Consider the following 19,715-nt stretch of genomic DNA (forward strand, 5'->3'; position numbering starts at 1 on the left):
AAGAGAGAAAGATTCTGCATTGTGTATTTTTATATTTCAAAAAAAATATAGAAAATTTTAAACATATACAGAAGTAGATAGAATGGTATTATGAATTCCATGTATTCATCACCTAATCTCAGCAATGTTCAATTCATGAGTCATTTTGTTTTATCTATATTCCAACTCCATTTCTCCTTCAATACTTTTGAAATAAATATCAGACATTGAATCATTTCATCTGAAAATATTTCAGAACATTTCTCTGAAAGACGGGGTGTTTTAAAACATAACCAAAATACCATTGTCCTCCAAAAATGATCAACAATTCTTTAATATCAAATATTCAGTCAGTATTCACATCTCCCTAATTCATAAATAGGTAGGTAGGTAGGTAGGTAGGTAGATATGGATATAGATATTACAGGGTGTTTTCTGTCTGAGCCAAATTCTCAATAATCTCAAGTTCTGTTGTGACTGGTTAACAATATCTCCTGATTGTACTTTATCTTTTTTTATTATTATAAATTTAAATTATGTCATGGGTTTAGAAGGAATCAGTATACTTTAATCAATAGCACAGGCAAACACACTATAGCCAGTGAATCAAATACATATTGCAACCTGCTTATGTAATAAAGTTTTATTGAAACATGTGCAAGCTCATTAGTTTACATGTTAGCTGTGGTTGCTGTCATGCTCCACCTTGGTGTTGAGAAGTTGTGATGAAGATTGTATGGCTCAAAAAGCTGAAAATATTTAGTATCTGGCTCTTTACAGAAACTCCTTGCTGATTTCCTGCTCTGTAGGTCTCGACCGTCCCCTTCAATTCATTTTTATCTCATTTGAAATGCAAAATTATAAGTGTCATGTGTACGTTGTATATCAAGTCTATCTGTAGAAAAAATGAAACCCCCTTCCTTTTTAAAATAAAATAAAATGGCATCCTCCAAATTCCAAATTCCAAACTCTTTTAGAAACATGTAGATGACAAGCAGGTATAAGAAAGAGAATGGAGACTGGTTGGCTCAGGTTTCACAAAGTAGAAGTAACTTGCAAAGATCATTATCTCAGGTCCGCAACTTCCTATGTCCTTGGCTTTTTCACTGTACTCAAAGATGATCAAGCTGGAGAACTAGCTCATATCTAACTCAACTTCTTGCCAGCAAGATGATCTACAATAACACTGAGAAGATTTTAACATGTAATTAGAATTGAAGTGTATTTCTAGTACTGCTCTAAATACTTTACACATGTTAATTAATTAATTCTCATGCACACTGTTATTAACTCTACAGATGTGGAAACTTCTAATAACTAACCACTGAATATAATAAAAAGAAAAATGCAGATACTAAGGCATAGAAAACTTAGTGGAAGTCCCAGGCGGACCAAAAATTTATGTCAGCTTACCATTGCATTCTCACCACTGGTAGAAAATTTACATGGGGATCCAGTAATTTTGATTAAGAAATTGCCAGATGAACATGGAGCAAGAGAGATATAATTTAAGTAGATTTTCTTGATCGTGGAGTAAATCAAGACATAACGGGATAATCTACAATCCATTCCATCAATAGACATAAATGTGCCAACTGGAGATCCAAGATTGCCCATCAAAGAACACTCTAGTCTGGGTTATGCTGAAGCTACACTGACATCTTTTCCTTACCCCTTGGCTCCCTTTATAAACCCATGCCAGTGATTTTCCTCTTTCTTCAAACTGAGTAAAATAAAATGATTGAGATCAAGTTGCATCTTCTAGTCTTCCTCCTTCTGTAGGCTTTTGCTCACGCCATTTTACTTAAACCTGGGTATTTCCAAATCCGCTTAGCTTCATGTTTTACAAAATCTCTCTGGCACTTCAGCAGATGACTAGTATCTTGCTGTCTGTGTTTCTCCTTGCTTATTTCACTCTTAGTGGATAAACTATTTTCCATATTCTTTAGAGGCACTTGACATTATCTCTACCTACCCACTAAACTTTTGTGAAGATCAATGGTGTCAGAATGATTTTTAAAGATAATTTATTTAACTTTTGAATCCATAATATTGCTTACCAGCATAGCCAGAATTGAGGTTTTTCTTTTTTTAACCTACTCCAGAAGAAAGAGCAAGAGTTACTTTAAAAGGTCGTAGTTACTCTGAAGTCTCAGTGCCACATTTCAAGACAGAACAGATCGAGGATGCAGAAAGACCACTTGTTTCATCAGTGTTGCTGGGCACCTGACAGAGAAGATTTCCATCTCCATGTCTATCAAATCTCCCAGTCTTCAGCAGGTGTAGCTGACAATGAAAACCAGGGGACTGTGCTAGCACCATGTGGCCACCCATATGGATACAAGCAACATTATATAATCATTTCTGCTTTTCTATTTTACTTTTTTTCTAGACATGAAATGGGAATCCAGAAGGGGAATATGAGAAGTGAGCTTAGGAGTTCAGCCTTAATAGTAGGCTCAAATGACCACAATAAAAATCAGCCAGTGAGAAATTAAATATGGTACTTATTAGTAAGAAGCATTTTAGGAAGACTTAAGTTATATGCTGTAACATGCAGTAAAGTGACATATTCTCCCACCTCAATTGCTATCCATGGATATAGTGCCTTACTATATTGTGAAAATGATGTCTGGGTTATAATGAAAAAAATACGTTTCCATGTTTAAGTCTATGTGGGATAGAGGGAAAAAAAAAAGTCGAAGGAAGTAAAATAAGCCTGAGACTGAGAGAGCAGAAAATAAGAGTGAGAATGGTCCAAACATGAGAATACAAGGTCCGTGTATTCACAGGAATCTTGGAAAACATCAGTGGAACTTTCCACACATGATAGGATGGTTTCTGAGCCAATCGTATTTAGATTGCAAATTTAATACTGTGTTATAAATAGAACAATACTCCATGAAAATTAGGCAGTGGTTTACCAAAGTAAGCAGGAGGACTTTTAATTTGGATGTTGAAGAAAATAATCTTTTCTGAACTTATGTGGACATCCCTGATACTCTTCTGTATTCCCCACCTTGTTGTTGACCTCTGTCTTTGTGTATTGGGATGGATTGATTCCATATATGGGGGTTCTTTTTAATGACATAAAGAAAACTCTTTACCATTGTGCCTTCATATGCTCAAAGCTCACTTTTAGTAGAAATGTTTTCTATTGATTTTTATGGACACTTTCACCCTCCAATATTTTGCAAAATGTTGATTGCATTACTTAATATTCCTAAGAATGCCTGATTTTTGTTAGCTTTTCCCTAAAGATCGCTAGCAATCTTTGTCTTGACTTTCTATATTTCTACCTTGCTGCAAGAACAAAAGCAGAACAACAACAACAAAAAAACCTTCATTTCTTAATTAGAGTGCAAAATATATACAAATCCTACCATTGTCCCCTCTGATCCACCCCCATAGAATAGAAGTGTGAATGCCATGATGCTTCCTGTGTTAAATCTTTAAGTGCCGTTCCTCCAACAAAGGTTAGTGATTTATCATTTTATGCTCAATTTTGAGTTTTATTTTCACTTTAGCTACTGGGTATTTGATGCTTTTTGAGAACAGCTTTGTATGGGGAAAAAAAGATGATCACAGCTTTCAGTTATTTCTAAAATGTTCTTACCCATTTATTGTATAGATGTCAGATGCTATAATAAAATTTCTATTTTCACAGTTGCAACAGAAATGGCCACTTCCTTTTACTCAGACTTTTTAAAAAACCATATTAAGGTGAGTGGGGTATGTGTCTCATAATGTGTGGGTTCGATCACCCAATTCCTAATAATGCACAGTTACGTGAGTAAAATGCTGAGTTTTTTAGTGTATCAGGATAAGAGTGCCAGGATGCAAAGGGAGAGCAGGGTGTGAGGCTCCATGGAAGTTTCTACATCATGTTTTCTTGAAGTGGTGAGCTAGAGGAAAAGAAATTGTTGCCTGTTGCCTTAACTACCAGCATTACTTATGACCTTCACTGAATGTCTTTGCATTTTTTAGCAACATTGCTGAGTAGGAGGAAGGCCTGGATTGGGAAGCATATTCTTGGAGACTATTGTGCACAGCCTAAATAACTATCATAATGCATAAGTGTGAAAAAAAACACAAAGCTGCCTAATTGTAAGACTTGAATTGAGAGAGAAATCTGGTGGCATCAAGTGGGGCCTTTGGTTCTAGGGTTGTTGAAAAGGTTTTGTGTAGGAAGTGCTGATTGGCATGATTATGGGTCCAGAAACCAAGCTGCCAGCTGTGGCTGTGTATGTGCAGTGATGCTACCATCTTACCTGGACTCTCAGAAAAGGGAACGAGTGGATGCTAGGAACTGGAAAGTACACTCAGTTTCACAGTCATTGAAGAGGAATAGGGAAGTATCTAGGCCAATGAAATAGTGGCTGAAACACTGGCCCCTGTGGCTCTGTAGAGTCCTGCTGCTTCACCTTTCCATGTCCCATAGCACTGAAGTAGTTGATGAACAAGTAATGGGCTCTCCTGACTAGATGGGCTTGGTCTGACTCTGGCCACTTGCAGGTAGCAAGCCAGTTCTTCCTCATTCTCTCTCTCTCTCTCCTGAATGGCACCCAAGAATGATTTCTAAGCAAAGCCAGAGTATCTTGTGATTAGAAGTGAAGGAAGCAAAAATACTAGGTAGCATTCTTACATGGTTTTCTTTATCCAGGCAGTGGATATTTGATGTATTTTCTGGAAAATTATGAGAGGATAATTACAAAAGATAACTCTACATGTATTACTTATTCTAAACAGGTATTTGTTTTAAGAACATGAATGTGCATAGAACTGTTGACTTATTTTCTGCTTTGAAGAAGAAATCATACTCATACAACATTGCAGTTTCCACATGGATGCACAGAGATGTTTCCACTATTGGGGTGGATACATAGGCAAATGGGCACATTGCATTGAACAAGGATCTGAATTTGGAAGAAATAAGTGCAATAGAAACACGACAGAGGAACTAAGTTTCACACATGAGGGGACACACAAAGTTACAAGATCCTTCTGACCTGACTAAAACAAGTTTTCTTCTGAGTGAAATTTGGGCTTGGAAATTTTTGTTATCTGTAGACCTTGAAGGGTTAAATACTTTCTTATATACTAACTTCACTGTTTTCGTTATTTTTAATAACCACCAATTTTTTTGGGAGGGTTCATGGATTTTGGTGAAGCAGCTGAGGGTCAATTTGATGCAGAGTCCTTCTTGTACTCATTTATTCAACAAGTAACTATTTGTAATAGAAAGAGGATTATAAAATTATTATTAAATCAGACATGAGCCCTACCTTCTTGGAGTGTAGAGTCTAGTGAAAGAGATTGACATTAAGTATAGCAACATGTAAGATAAATAATTATCAATTATATTATATGAATTGTGCAAAGTATCCATTTGTATCAGTTGCACAATAACACACATTTTTAAGCTGCTACAGAAAACCTCCAACCATTCTTTTTTAGAGCAAACAATGGATATGTGTGGCATTAACTGCTTATTCTTGTTCAATATCTATTCTCCCCTTCTTTCTTAGTAATAACACATGACTGCACAGATTTTTAAAAATACATTTTCAAACTTCCCTTTGCAGAAACGTATGACCCAGTGACTAAGTCCTGGCTAACAGAATGTGGGCAGGAAAGTCGTGTTCAAATTTTGGGCTGTTTCTTAAGAAGAAGATACATATTCTTTCCTTCTTCCTCCTCTTTCCTCCAACTAGAATGTATTCATATGGTAGGGATTTGGGCTCTGACGGGGAAGTCCCATGTTGAGGATGACAGAATAACAAGATCCGGGGCCACCAAACCACCATCCCATACTGAAATCATCAACCTGGACTTTTCTATGAGAGAGAAACACTATTTCGTGTTGTTCACGTAACTGTATTTTTTAACTTCTTTATTATATCAGCCTTACTTCTATACTGACTAATACGATATATTTCTCTTGCTGGCATACTGCTATCAGTTTTCAGTTGAAAAAGGTAACCATGGCAAAAAAAATAAAATAAAATAAAATGAGAGGGGCATTTTGCGGGGCATTTTCCCCAGTAAAACAGGACTAGAATATTCTCACATTTCTAAATTGATATTCCTCAGCAAAATTATAACCAGGTACTCAGTAATATGCACAAAATCTATGGGATTTCATGTATACAATGTTCAGGAAAAAAGCAAAACAAATTTTGCTTTTGTGTTACAAATCATTATAGAGGAAGCTAACACCAAAAATCAGCTCAATCTTCTGATGATCTTGAGGAGCCCGGAGTCATATAGCACTGGAAGAAGGGCTGAGGAATCAGGCAGATAAGGGGTGGATGCTAGCAAACTGAATGTAGTCCTTATGTCATCTGGTTGTTTAAGACTGTGAATTGGTGAAATTATAAGTAAGTTATAACATCCAGGAATTAAAATAAATCTCAGAAACTACCTCTATTTTGTATAAAAATGTTTCATCTCTTTCATCCCATTCTTGAGAGAATTAACCTCACTGGATAAATCTGGAAGCACTAAGTCAATTTAATCTTCATAAAAAATTACATTCTAGGACTGCACATCCTGCATATGTACCCCAGAACTTAAAATAAAAGTTGAAAAGTAAAAAAAAAAAGAATAAATGCTAATTTTCTTTTACTTTTTTTAAAGGGCATTTTATTAAAATATGTTCCAAATGAACTGCTTTCAGCAATGCTCAATTGTGTTTTTACACTAAATATTTAAGGAGAAATAGTTTGGGGAGAGGAGAAGATATCTCAGAAAATTGGCATACATTTGACAAATCAGTTTGAATCATATTCCGTATCACAAATAATGGATCAAGTTTCACACTTGCTATGTGTGTCTTTTTCATCTAAAGTCCTCATGATTCTATAAAATACCTGCAGATACCACAGGAGACCTCTTTTCCACTAAGAAAAATAAGCTGAGTGTGAAACCTGCCATATCTATCTACACCATGTGTTTATTATTTAAAAGGTTTTATAAAGTTAAATGAGAAAATAGATTAACAACATGATTTTTATTGCTGATTTCTGAACACCTCAGTCTCATAACCCTAGAAAGGTTTGTACCCATATCATAAGAGGTGATAACCTTAAATTTTATGTGTAAACTTTTTGTGAATTTAATGCACTTTCATATCCTTGTCATCTTTAATCACTGATGGTCAAGTCCTCATGTCATCTGCTCTCTCCATTACTTTCATTCCTATTCTGATGATCTAATTCTTCTCACCAAATCTATCTTACTATCCCACTCAACTTTTTCCTCTATGTATTCTGCAATGTCTGACCAATGATAATTTAATTCTCATGCATCCTCAACTCCTTCTATCCATAGTTTATCAAAATTGAAGGCTGATTAACTCCCAAGGATAATGCTTACTCAGGAAGCCCTTCAAGAAGTGGAAAATGATCAATGATCATTTTCCCAGTATATTAAGGCTACCTCTCATCACCATGGCTTATTCTAGATCAATGTTCTTCTGCTCTCTCAAACAATACAAAACAAGTCTTTTCTCCAGTCTCATGTCATCCATCTATTTTCTGCCATTCTTTTTCTCTATCCTTCTAGCTAGTTTTTTTTTCACTGTTCCACCCTAAATCCTGTCATCATTCTACATAATTTCAGGTCACATGGACTGACCAGCACAATGTTCTTATAATACTTTGGTTTCTTTGACACCTATAAGTTTCAATTGAACTTTAGTTATCAGTACTTATATTAGTAATGGAGTAAATTCTGTCAACTCTTAAAATGTTTATTACGTTAAACTCAAGATTTCACATTCTAACCACATCCACAATTGAAATCCTTCATGTTTCTTGTTCTCCCACTCCTAGCACATTATTTTTGGTCTCATTTTACCTACCGGTACCTTAATTTCTCCATTTCTCTCTATACCTCTCTAATATTTTCAGGAAAGGAGTGAGGAATTAAGAATTGTAGTGTAATCATAGTAAGCCTGAGAAATTCTTGGTAAAAATCCAAGTAAAGATATACATAGACAGTTCAGAGCTCACAGGATAAATCTGGGCTGGAGACATAATTTGTGAATATTCAGCACAGGGATGCCATTTAAAGACATAAGTCTGGATTAGATCAACAGGAAGAAGTTGATAGAAAAGATGGGTTTGGAAGGAATATTGAAATACTTCAATATGTATAAATTTGGTGGAGGAAATGTCAGCAAGGAAGTCTGAAAAGAAATGAATAGTAGGCTGGGAAGAAACCAGAGGGGTATGCATTATCATGGAAGTTGAGCAAAGAGAGTGTTTCAAGAAGAATACAATGTATGGTGTGGAATGCCTTCTGTGATAGAATTAGGCAACATGGAAACCATTAGTAAAAAAACCATTTTGGTAAAATGTAAAGCTGGAAACCAGATTGGAGTGAGAAAAACAGTGAATAAAAGGTGAGGAATCTGAGCTATGATGGAGAACAAGAAAATAGTGAAAGAGATGGTAGATAAGCGGAGTTTTTGTTTATTTTCTTTATGCTTGTTTTTCTTTTTCTTAAATGATGGGATATACAAAGTATGTTTCAATATGTATATGTTTAAATGTTTTCGTGGAATGTGAATAATCTAGTGGTGAAAGAAAGATTTATCATGCAGTAGAGAGAGGAAAAACGAAAGAGCAAAGTTGTTGAGAAATCATTTTAGGATGAAACTCCCCAGTACACAGGTAGAGAGGTTTTGGCTTTTCTGGGAGGAGGCAAGTTTCTACACTGAATTACGAGGGCCAGAAATGCAAATTGTTTTTTCTAAATTGCTACTGAGAATAAAGAAGAATTCACTCTAATGGGAATCTTAGAACAAAGTATAAGGCAGGTATCAACTTGGAGGGATGAGAAAAGTGGTAATGTGAGTTTGGAGAAAAGTGATATAAATAATAAATTCAGAGAGGGAGAAAGAAAAATTGTTGAAGGAAGATGTACAATTCTGGCATTAATCAGGGTCCAAATGAGCTTATGACTGTGAATTGAAGTGATACCAGTCATGCTGATTGTATGTTTTTCTGTGCACCTCCTCCTGCCCCCAGCACTATTTAGCTACTTCTACATAGGCAAGGCAAGGGAGTAGGGGGCATAGTGAAGCAAGCACAATGAAGGGGAAGAGAGGAAGGGATTTGTGGGTGATTATAATTATGGCCTGTGGAAGTAAAGACAGATGACTAGCATAGCTAGACATAACACTCACCTTATCCTCTTCCCATTTGAATATTCTTTTTATTTGCAGTTTTAGTCTGGCACTCTTTCTTACTGTTTTAGGAATCTTCTTATGATTTTAAGACTTATTTCTTCAACACAGCAAACTTCCTCGAGGAAAGGGTATCACCTCCTATTTCACTTTTGTTTCATCCTAAGAATAGGCATACTGAACGTGCTCAATAAAGTATACTAAAGCAGTGAATTGGGGGTTGTTATGGGATCTGAACTCCTTCAGAAGTTTTACATTGAAATTATTTATCCTACTGCCAGAAACTTATCCCAAGAAATATTTGTTTAGTGTGAGTATTTACAGATACAGTACAGTAATTTTAGTGGGATTTTAATTTAGGCTTCATGTAGTATTCCCAATCCTTCTGTTAATTGCACTGATTACATCCTCTGGCTGATTACACTGAAAATTGCTATCCATGCCTCAGGTCAGGCAATGAGAAAGTTGTGGGTTGAGTTGTGAGGGAGGATAAATCGGTGTAAATTGAAGTAACAAGCAACTGAAAATAAAGGCAGGGGATGTTTGGAGAGAGTGTGCTGATTAGTTACCATGCTGAGCATTTTGCCTTCAACAAAATCTAACTCTGTGGGCAGACTGAAAGACTAAACTGCTGACTTATTGTGATATCACATTGGCCCTTGAAGTAAAGTTACCAACTCTCTAAATTTTATTTTATTTTCTTTTTACTTTAGCTAAGGAACACACCTATTAATTTATCCATAAAGAGTGTTTCTCTCTGCAGTAGCTAGTCTCGACTTATTGTTTAAATTGTCAAAGTGTGAGTCACTTAACTTTAATCTGACCTTGCATGTACAGTGGAATCTTCTATGTGCTAAGTAGCAGTACAGTGTCATCCTTAAGACTTTGGGGTTTAGAGCAAGTCCCATTTAGTCTTGAGTTTTAACTTATTTGAGTATTATCTTGAGTTTTGAGTCTTATCTTATCACTAGGAAGAAGAAAGCTGGAAGAAGAGATAAGAAACCAATAGTCAAAGCAAGGGTTTTTGTAGGGCTGGTATGTTCTTCCAAATATAAGAGCCTTGCATAAAGTCTGTAAATGGAAGAATGAAAAAAAGAGAAGATGGATCATTTAAGCATATCTGTATTGAGCTGATGGCATATACTGAAAGTCTCTTTCAAGCCATGTATTTCTGTTTTGGGCTCTGTTCTATTTGGTATTTTTAGCGGTGACTTGGATAACAAAGCACAGGGCCTGCTTGTCAAATTTTCAAAAGTCTAATTTGTGAGGGATATCAGATACTCTGAATAACAAAATAAAAATTCAAGACTGTCAGCTTAAAAAGTGAGCTAAAGGTAACAAGCTGAAAATCAATGGGAATAAATGTGAAGTCCCACACTTAGATGAAAACATCCATTGCACAAGACAGGTTGGGGGAAATGGAACTTAATTGCAGTTTATGTAAAAACAAGCATTGATCGTTGGCACAATTTATGACAGAAAGCAAAGAGATCTTATACTTGAGTTAATAGAAATATAGCCTCCAGATGGTCGGAGGTAAAAATCCAAATGTACTCTGTACTGATTAGATAACATCTGGAGTCTTGTATTTAGAGTTAGCCAATATATTTTCAAAGAGTCATTGAAAACTAGATGGTAATCAGGTGGTAGAAACATTTGTACACCACCATAGGACCTGATTAAGCTGGGAGAAGAAGAGCTAGTTCGTGAGTACACAATAGTCATCATTTTATTTGAAGGTTTTCCACATGGAAGTAAAATTAAACTTGTCTCCAAAGGCCAAAACTTTCTTCATAAATTACACTTAAATTTGCGGCCAAATTTAAGGAACTGTTTTCCAGCAATTAAATCTACTCAAGGATTAAAACGGTTTTCTGAAACAGGAAACATCCTGACAGAACAGAGGCCAGAAAAGAGTCTGGCAAGAAGGACATAAAGCAAACACTGGCATTCATTGAGGGTTTGGCCTGTATGCAGATGATCTCTAAGGTCCCTTTTAACCCTGTGGCTCTACAAGAGGGAACTGGATTTCGAAAGCTGAATCTTTATAGTGAAAACGTGTTCCTTAGTGTTAGCTGTCCAGGCTGATGAGTGGTGCACATAGGCAGCGTTTTCTTTTGATTAGCTCATCCTTGTCTGATGGACAGGTGTTGTTTCCAGTGAAGCTGGCTCAGCTTTCTTTGTTTTAGTTACTTTGAAGCAGAAGGATTAATCCCCTCTGGAGATATTTGCTTGTTTTTGCTGTCAGAGCAGTCACACTTTTCCCTTTGTATCTCTTAGCTTGTTTTTTGAAGTTTAGCTTCACAGAGAAATAGGCCTCATGTTTCCTTGGTGATTCACTGAGTCTAGATAGTCCCTCCTGCGCCTCCCCAAACTGCCACTGATGGTTTCTTCATCCTGGTTTGCATTTTGGCCGCCACAAAGAAGGATAAAACACCGACCACTCTTTGGGCCAAAACGTAACAATTTCTTGCAAAAAGTATCTCTCAGAGGTCAAAACAGGCACAGGCCAAAGCCCTTTCTTTCATCTTTTCCCCCACCTTTATTTGAGGTGCCTTCTGTATGAGAAAATAAAGAAATGTTAATATAAGTTTATATTTTAGAAATCAATGCTTTCATCAGAAATAAATAGAGAAACTCTATATTAACCCACTTTGTAAAAGCATTAATAGTTTACATGTAAGGCCTTTGCCATTTTTGAGTCATGGCAAATTGCCCCTTCTGGCCTTTCTTCCACAGGGCACTTTTTTCAAAATAGGATTATTGTAAAGGCATGAACTTAATAACACATTTATAAAAATGTAACTTGAATTAAATGGAGTAAAATATTATAAAATCTCAATGTAAATAAAACTACAAATACATATGTCAGCTTTATTACCAAAATGCATTTTGTTAATGCCATATGAAATGGATAATTTAAATCAAATGTAAATTTTTTCCTGGAAAGTATCTGGCTCAAGAGAATAAGAACATAAGGCACAGACTGAGAAAAAATATTTGCAAAAGATACATCTGATAAAGGACTATATCAAAATTATGCAAAGAACACTTAAAATTCAACAATAAGAAAACAAACTCGATTTTAAACTGGGCCAAATAACTGACACCTTACCAAGGAAAATATACATATGGCAAATAAGCATATGAAAATTTCCACATAGTATGTCATCAAGGAAATGCACATTAAAATAACAATGAGATACCACTACATATATACTAGAATTCCTAAAATCCTCAACAGAGGTAATACCAAATATTGGCGAGGACGTGAAACAATAGGAACTTTCATTTACTGTTAGTGGGAATGCCAAATGATATAGCCATTTTGGAAGACAGTTTGGTATTTTCTTACAAAACTAAACATAATCTTACATGTTATCCATCAGTTATACTCTTTGCTATATACCCAAAGGAATAAAAAACAAAAGCATATCTACACAAAGGTTTATAGCAGCTTCATTCATAATTGCCAAACATTAGAAGCAACCAAGATGTTCAGTTGGTAAATGGAGAAATCAATTGTGTTACATACAAAGGAATATTATTCAATGTTAAAAAGAAATGAGCTATCAAGCCATGAAAATGCATGGAGAAATCTTAAATGCATATTACTAGTGAAAGAAGCCAATCTGAAAAAAGCTATATGCTGTATCATTCTGACTATTGACATTCTGGAAAAGGCAAAACTATGGAAACAGTAAAAAGATCAGTGGTTGTCAAGGGTTTGGGAAGAAGCATGAATATGCAGAACACAGAGGATTTATAGGGCAGTGAAAATCCTCTGTACAATGCTGTAGTATATACATGTCATATATGTCATTTTTCAAAACCCATAGAATACACAAAACCAAGAGTCAACCCTAATGCAAACTATGGACTTTGTGTGATTATATGTCAATGCAGGTTCATCAATTGTAACAGATGTACCATTCTAGTGGGGCCCATTGATATGGGGGGAACTATGCCCTTGTGGAGGGAGGGGCCATATAAGAAATCAGTGTATCTTCCTCTTAATTTTGCTGTGAACCTAAAAATTAAATCTTTAAAAAAATAGTATGTGGCTAGTATGTAGCCATTTTTCACTGCTATGTCATATAGTTGGAATAAAAATACCCTACAGGTCTTGCTATTTGAAATGCAGTCCATGTACCAGCTTCATCAACATCATCTGGAAAAGTTTCAGAAGTTCAGATTCTCAGGCTCTAACCCAGGTTTAGTATGTAAAACTGTACTTTAACAAGATCCCCAGTGATTTATATACACATTAATGGTCTTGAACTCCTGACCTCAGGTGATGAGCCCACCTCGGCCTCCCAAAGTGCTGGGATTACAGCCATGAGCCACCATGCTTGGCGTAGTCTAGCTTCTTAGCTATGCCAAAGGTATCTTTATAGCTCATAAGTGTTCCAGGACAGTTCATCATGAGTAGAAACCTTCTATAGATTTAGGCTTAAAACTCTAGTTAGAAACAACAGTGTTCATACCTGGTTTATTATCCATGTAGATCTCTATTAAATACTTAGCATAATGACAGGTGGGTGAAGGGATCAGGAGCCCGGAACCTGGCAACAAAACACAAATGACATCTCTCAGCAGACTTGAGCTCCATTATCTTAAGAATTTGTTTCAGGTTATATGATAAATATCTTGCAAGGAGTGTTATATTATGTTAAGTGGGTATCAACATCTTGCGTTAGTGAATGACCTTAGGGCTGCTGTTAACAGGTGGGGAGTGGCAGCATGATTTTAATACAACACCCAAGAAAAAGTACTTAACCAGAGAATTTAAGAAGGAATTATTTCTCTCATTGGGTCATCTATAGAATTTTGCCCTGATTACAGTTTGTGTCTAATCTGCTCCAGGAAACAACAAGGTAACAGGTACAATGAGGTGGACTGCTAATTAAAACATAGCCTTAAAATCATTATCCATACTGTGAGTGATTACAGTTTACATTGTATTAAAATTTTAAAATCCAGAATAAGAAGAAAGGGGTTATGAACTCAGGGTTAGAGATATTTTTGTGTGTGTTTTAGAAGTAATCTTTAGCTTTTTCTTATTTAAAATGAACTCATAATGAAACACAGTCACTTTGAAAATTTGATGGTGTAATGCATGTAGAAGCACTTGGTAAACTGAAAAAGACAGCTCAAATATTATATGTCTACATACAAACAGATACTATTTATTCTCTCGCCATTCTCTCAATGCAGGTCAACCCTGATTGTAACCTAAAAGCATGAAATGCAACTCTTTCTCTCTAGGCTTCTTTTGTTATTTATCAAAATTTACAATTGATCAGAAAACGCCCCCCCCACTCCTTACCCAACTTAGCGTATCTCTCTCCTTTCTTCAATTCTGTCCTCTTGCTCTGCTTATTTCCCAGACCATTCTAAAAAGTTCCCTCTCTTCCTTTGGCATTTATATTTTTCAAATGCTTGTAGACAGTTTTCATACGCCACCTCAGTTGTTGCTTTGCCAAGCTATACAGATTTAGTCCTTTTCATCTTTCCTCATAAGTCACTGCCTCCATCTCTTTAATCATTTTTCTTGCTGTTCTCTGAATTCCATCCAATTTGTCGATATCTTTCTGGTAGAGAGGTGCCAAGAACTGAGTGTACAGTGTGGCTAAGGAGCCGTGTCCATCACTTCTCAGCCAGATGGGATGGTTGTTACTTCAGAGGACACACTGAATCTATACTGGGGGCTGAGATAAAGGAAAAGGAACCAGTAAATCTTGAGAAAGTAATTCTATAATTCATTGTCCCTAGGGATAATAAAATAAGCATTTAATTAAAAGATGTGTTTCTAGTTTTGTGACTAGCAGATGCTATTTTGGTGACAAAGGCAGAAAATTGCATCATTTAATAAGATAAGAAAACACAAGAGCATAATGCTGTAAATCAGACCCTTTCTCACATTTGGAGAAACAATTGTAAACTATGAACAATATTATCTTGAAAATGCTTTTAGTTATTTTATTCAGTATGAAAGCAGACAGGAAGTTTGGATCAAATAATTTAAAACATATATTTCTTGTACCATGCTAATGCAGATAATAACCAATTCATAAAATGTCCCCCACAAAAAAAGCATAAATTCTGTAAATTTATTTTTATTTATAGTTTCCATCAAAGTTTTTTAGGTTATGTTTCAAGATTTAGGTTTAGGTTTACTTGCAGGATGAGTGACAGATTAAAGTATGAATATTTTTTATGTAGGCTTTTCACAGTTAATACTCAGAAGCAAGTATTTTCTAGTGTATTAGACTGAAGCTGAATATAGATATTTCACCAGATGCTTTATTGAAGCTGAGTTTTGTTACAGCCCTAATTTATCTTTAGTGTTTTGCTTTATGCTTATGTTTAAAGTTTTACTGTACTCATTGAACTGTGCTTGATCATTAATAATGGCAGCTATCTTTAATGAGATGCATGTCACCCTCTAGCAGGTGGTATGGTCTAATAGTCTGAGGATTGAATTATGATTCAGAAAGGAAATATTTCTTATATGGGACTACAATGTAGAATGAGAAAACTGCAAGTATCTTAAAAATGGAAATTAACACTTGAATAGGAAAATGAAAAAATAAACAAATCAGGTTTCCTGAATAATAATCATGCCCTCTTAGTCCCTGAAAGGAGAAATCACAATTCACATATTGCTATTATAGAATCTAGCAGAAACTTGGTCAATAAAGTGCTGACATCTTTAGTTAAGATAACCCATCTGTTACTTTGTGCTATAAGGAGGAGAAGAGAAATAGTTACTACAATGCATGTATGTTTTCTAGCATTAAAGCTGCAGAGAAAATAAATATGCATGCCCTTACTTCTCAGAACTCCAAGAACATTACTGAGATTCTGTTGGTCTACATACTACCAATACTTACACTGATGGTAATTCTTAGATATTGGCCTAGTCAGAGTACAAAGTTTAATTATAAATTCATATTTTCTCATTGATACCTTTATCCTAAAATTCAGGTTTTGAAAATGGGAAAGTAAAATCCAGAAATATAGGCACAATTAACAAAGCTATGTAATTGGATTCATAAGAATGAAAGTTTGGGTCTTAGCTTATCCAGCCATGTGACCTTGGGAAGCACTCTTTGTTAATGCAGTTTCTTAATGGACTAATTATCTACACACTTCTAATTCCCAGGGTAGTCAGGAATATCTAAGGGGTAATAGTAAGGAAAGTGCTGTAATAATTGGAAGGTACAATAATTCCTTATTGTTTTTCATTTTGTGGTAAAGGTAATCATGTCTCTTTACATGTCTTTCATCTTCACTCTAAGGTTTACTCCAAAAAAAAAAAAAAAAAAATAGCTCAGAAAAGATTCAACTCTGCAAACATATTAGTTTTGCTTGTAAGTTTCAGAGTAGTGAATGGGAAAGTAATTTGCATTGCATGAAAAGTAGTACTTACATTTATACTTTTCTTTCATATCTGTTTTATAAATTTAGAGTTTTAAAATTTTAGTAGAGAAATAAGTGATAGAAAATTATTCTAGTCCCAGCTGAGACTCTTCTATCTCATTATATGGCTGTACCCTAAGTGCATGGTTAGCATCCCTTTTCTGGTCACTTCCCCCTAATCTATTTGGTATAAGAAGGGGTTTATACCTGCTCCTCTCCCACATCTTCATCTTGACTCTCTCTTCTGCATGGCATTTTCTCTCCTCCATCATTCTTTGTGTTTCCATGGTCCACTGAACACTTGTTGCTGGTACACCAGGGAGGTTACGGGTGGCAGACCCCTTTCAGTACAACTGAGACCTTCAAAATGGCCTTTGCAGAGAGGGAGTAGACAGAATGGAGGGCAGGTCCTCTTTCATCTTACATTTGTGGGAATTGTAATCCAAAATTTATGTGGGCGTATATACGATACCACTGAAATCTTGGGAAACTATTTTAAAATTTGAAATTTGTGGGAAATTTTTATTTGTATTCTAAGTGTTCCTTGTTTAAGAGAAATGTGCTCATGGTTCGAGTTTGCTTGAGCATGACCTGTGGGTATAGCAATTTTAACATTGCTCTTTTCTTCCTTGATCTCTCCACCATTAGCAGAGGCCCTTCTTGTCTAAACCACTGTCAAACTTATCTCTACCTACATTTTAGGACACATTATTCTCTACCTACAGAAACTGATTTTATCATCTTCCTACCTCTAGCAAGATATATCTCCATGTCCTAAGTCTAGAATAATCTGGAATCTGTTCCCAGAGGAAAAGCTCAGGGTGGACTTTGGTATTCCTTGTGTAACAGAACAATCTAGGGTGTCATAGGAACATCGTTTGTGATTCCTGTGAGGTCACAAATGATTTCATCAATATGCGTCTTTTGAAGGGGGCGTTTTTACTGGTTAATTGCTAAATCACATACATAGAAGCACATACACACAGATCCACATGCTGCCTGCTCAAGAAGGAAACACTAATTCTCAGAGGCAGATCTTTATAAATAAGAGTTCACAAACTAGTAATCCACTAGCCAAATTCAGCTCGCATATATATTTTATTTGGCCCATACAGTTTTGTTTATTTTTAGAAATTGCACCAACACTAAAAACAGATGCATTTGATATAAAAATCCACATTTCTAGCTTTTCTCAAAAATATAATAAGATCTAGATCCACTAGACCTATAATTATTCTTGAGAAAATATGGCTAAGCTGAGTAGGGGCTGCCTTCTATAGGCAGTGTGTATGGTCTTCATTCAGCCATGGTATGTTACTGTCCCAACATGGAAGCCATGCTAGTTATTAGTCTTCACTGCGTTGATTTTCTTATCCATAAGAAAAAAAAAAAAATCCATTTCTGCTTTCAGAATCCATGATTCTGAGCTGTGGAAAATCAGTTCAATGTTCTAATTTTTTGCTAAGCCTGTTTAGTGGCAGTAACCAAGTTAAAATTTGTTATATTTTCATCCATAACAAACCTGCATTTTTGGACCACAAAGTGAAAATAATAAAGAAGGAATAAAACTGTAAAAATCCACCTGATCAAAATAATAATTATTATTATTAACAAGGGGTAAAAATGTAGAAAGACATATTTATTGGATGGATGACCATCACTGAAAAAAAAAGTTAACCCGCCATGTGCTAAAGCAAGAACAAAGCATATTCCATTTTTTCCAATTCAGAACGCCTTGAGTAGATTCTACATATAAGTAATCATGGACAAATTATAAATTATACAAATGATGTTGGATTACTTGAATAAAGAGAAAACAAAACAGACTTTATGTTTTCTCAATTCTTAAGATGTAAGTTTCCTAATTGTGGTTGGGGGAGTAGGAATTAGAAAATATTAGAGATGGAATGACTCTTGCTAACATTTAACTTCTCCCACATCCCAACATTTACTAATGAAGAAACTGAAACTGTCCATAGTAACACAATTCATCTATTGCAAGGACTAGAAAACAGGATTTTAGGTTTACAGATAGTGCTGCCTTTGATCATTAGAAATTATTATAAATCAACACATGGAATTGGCATTGATCTTTTATGTTCGCAGTCTGCAAGATGTGCCTTTATTATTTTTCAATCAGTCTTAAGGCAGTCATTGGGCAGGGAGGATGGTCCTGCTATGGAATAGGGAGAAACAAATCAATATAGTTTTCATTTTTATAGAATGCTTCACCTCTATAGCTATTAGACCATGAGACTTTATGAACTAAGTTTAGCCACTGCTCTTTTTACCAACATAGTAGAGAGAACACAGCCCTGGTAGTGAAGGTCAACAACTCTGATTTATGAGCTGGCTCTACCTAGTATTTAATTTTAAGACTATGACCAGGAAATTTAATCTTTCTGAACCTCAGCTTCCTTATCAGTGTAGTGAAGATAATGCTACTCAGCTTGCGGACTATTCACTTCTTCATTGAAGAAGTGCATATTAAACCCCTACTATGTGCTAGACGTTGTTCTTGGTGCTAGTGGAGAGCCAGAAAACAAATGCTGTACCTTACAGAAGGCAAGGTAGTTGTAAGGATTGAAAGAATCATCTGCAGTGGTTTCTTACACACAGGGCATGTTCAGTAATGTTCATTGTTCATTTTCTCTCTGATTCTTTTCCAAAACCACAACCTAAAATCAGGAGAATCTTTGCTCCTAAGTTTCAGTATAGATTGAGAAAATAAAGCATATAAATGGCTAAGAATAGAACTCTGTGAATTTTAAATAGCCAACCAAGATCCAATTTTTGATCTTTGTGCCCTGCGTGAAAGAGGTAGGTTATGTAAAACAAGAACAAGTGCACAAGCACCTCCAATCATACACTTTCCCATGAAAACATGCACAATCTATTCTTTGTCAAATGTAGAAGCAACTCCTGCAGTACTTGTATTTCAGAATTTTTCTATGGCTCTTATAGCAAATTCATTGGCATTTTACTTTGTCTTTGTTTCCGCCAAAAAAATTATAAGGCAGAGTAAGATTCCCATTCCTCTAAGTTTTTATACACTAGGATTGGGAGTGGACATGGGTGATTAATCAAGAAAAAATTCTCATATCTTCTTTTGATCATC

General features: G+C 35.5%; 1 long non-coding RNA gene across 2 annotated transcripts; it reads right to left on the bottom strand.

Annotated features, from left to right (window-relative positions):
- Window positions 1–10,840: 10,840 nt before the first annotated feature.
- LOC126949256 (uncharacterized) lies at window positions 10,841–17,611 on the bottom strand. 2 transcript variants are annotated; one of them, XR_007723639.1, is made up of 4 exons: window positions 16,805–17,611; window positions 14,502–14,883; window positions 13,660–13,737; window positions 10,841–11,730 (listed from the first exon to the last, which is right to left on the bottom strand). It is a non-coding gene; the product is annotated as an uncharacterized LOC126949256 (long non-coding RNA). The 2 variants fall into 2 exon arrangements; XR_007723638.1 differs by having other exon boundaries at window positions 17,347–17,609.
- Between the last annotated feature and the right edge of the window lie 2,104 nt (window positions 17,612–19,715).

The sequence above is a fragment of the Macaca thibetana genome, chromosome 2 (assembly GCF_024542745.1).
Source record: "Macaca thibetana thibetana isolate TM-01 chromosome 2, ASM2454274v1, whole genome shotgun sequence".
In the NCBI taxonomy this organism is placed as follows: domain Eukaryota; kingdom Metazoa; phylum Chordata; class Mammalia; order Primates; family Cercopithecidae; genus Macaca; species Macaca thibetana.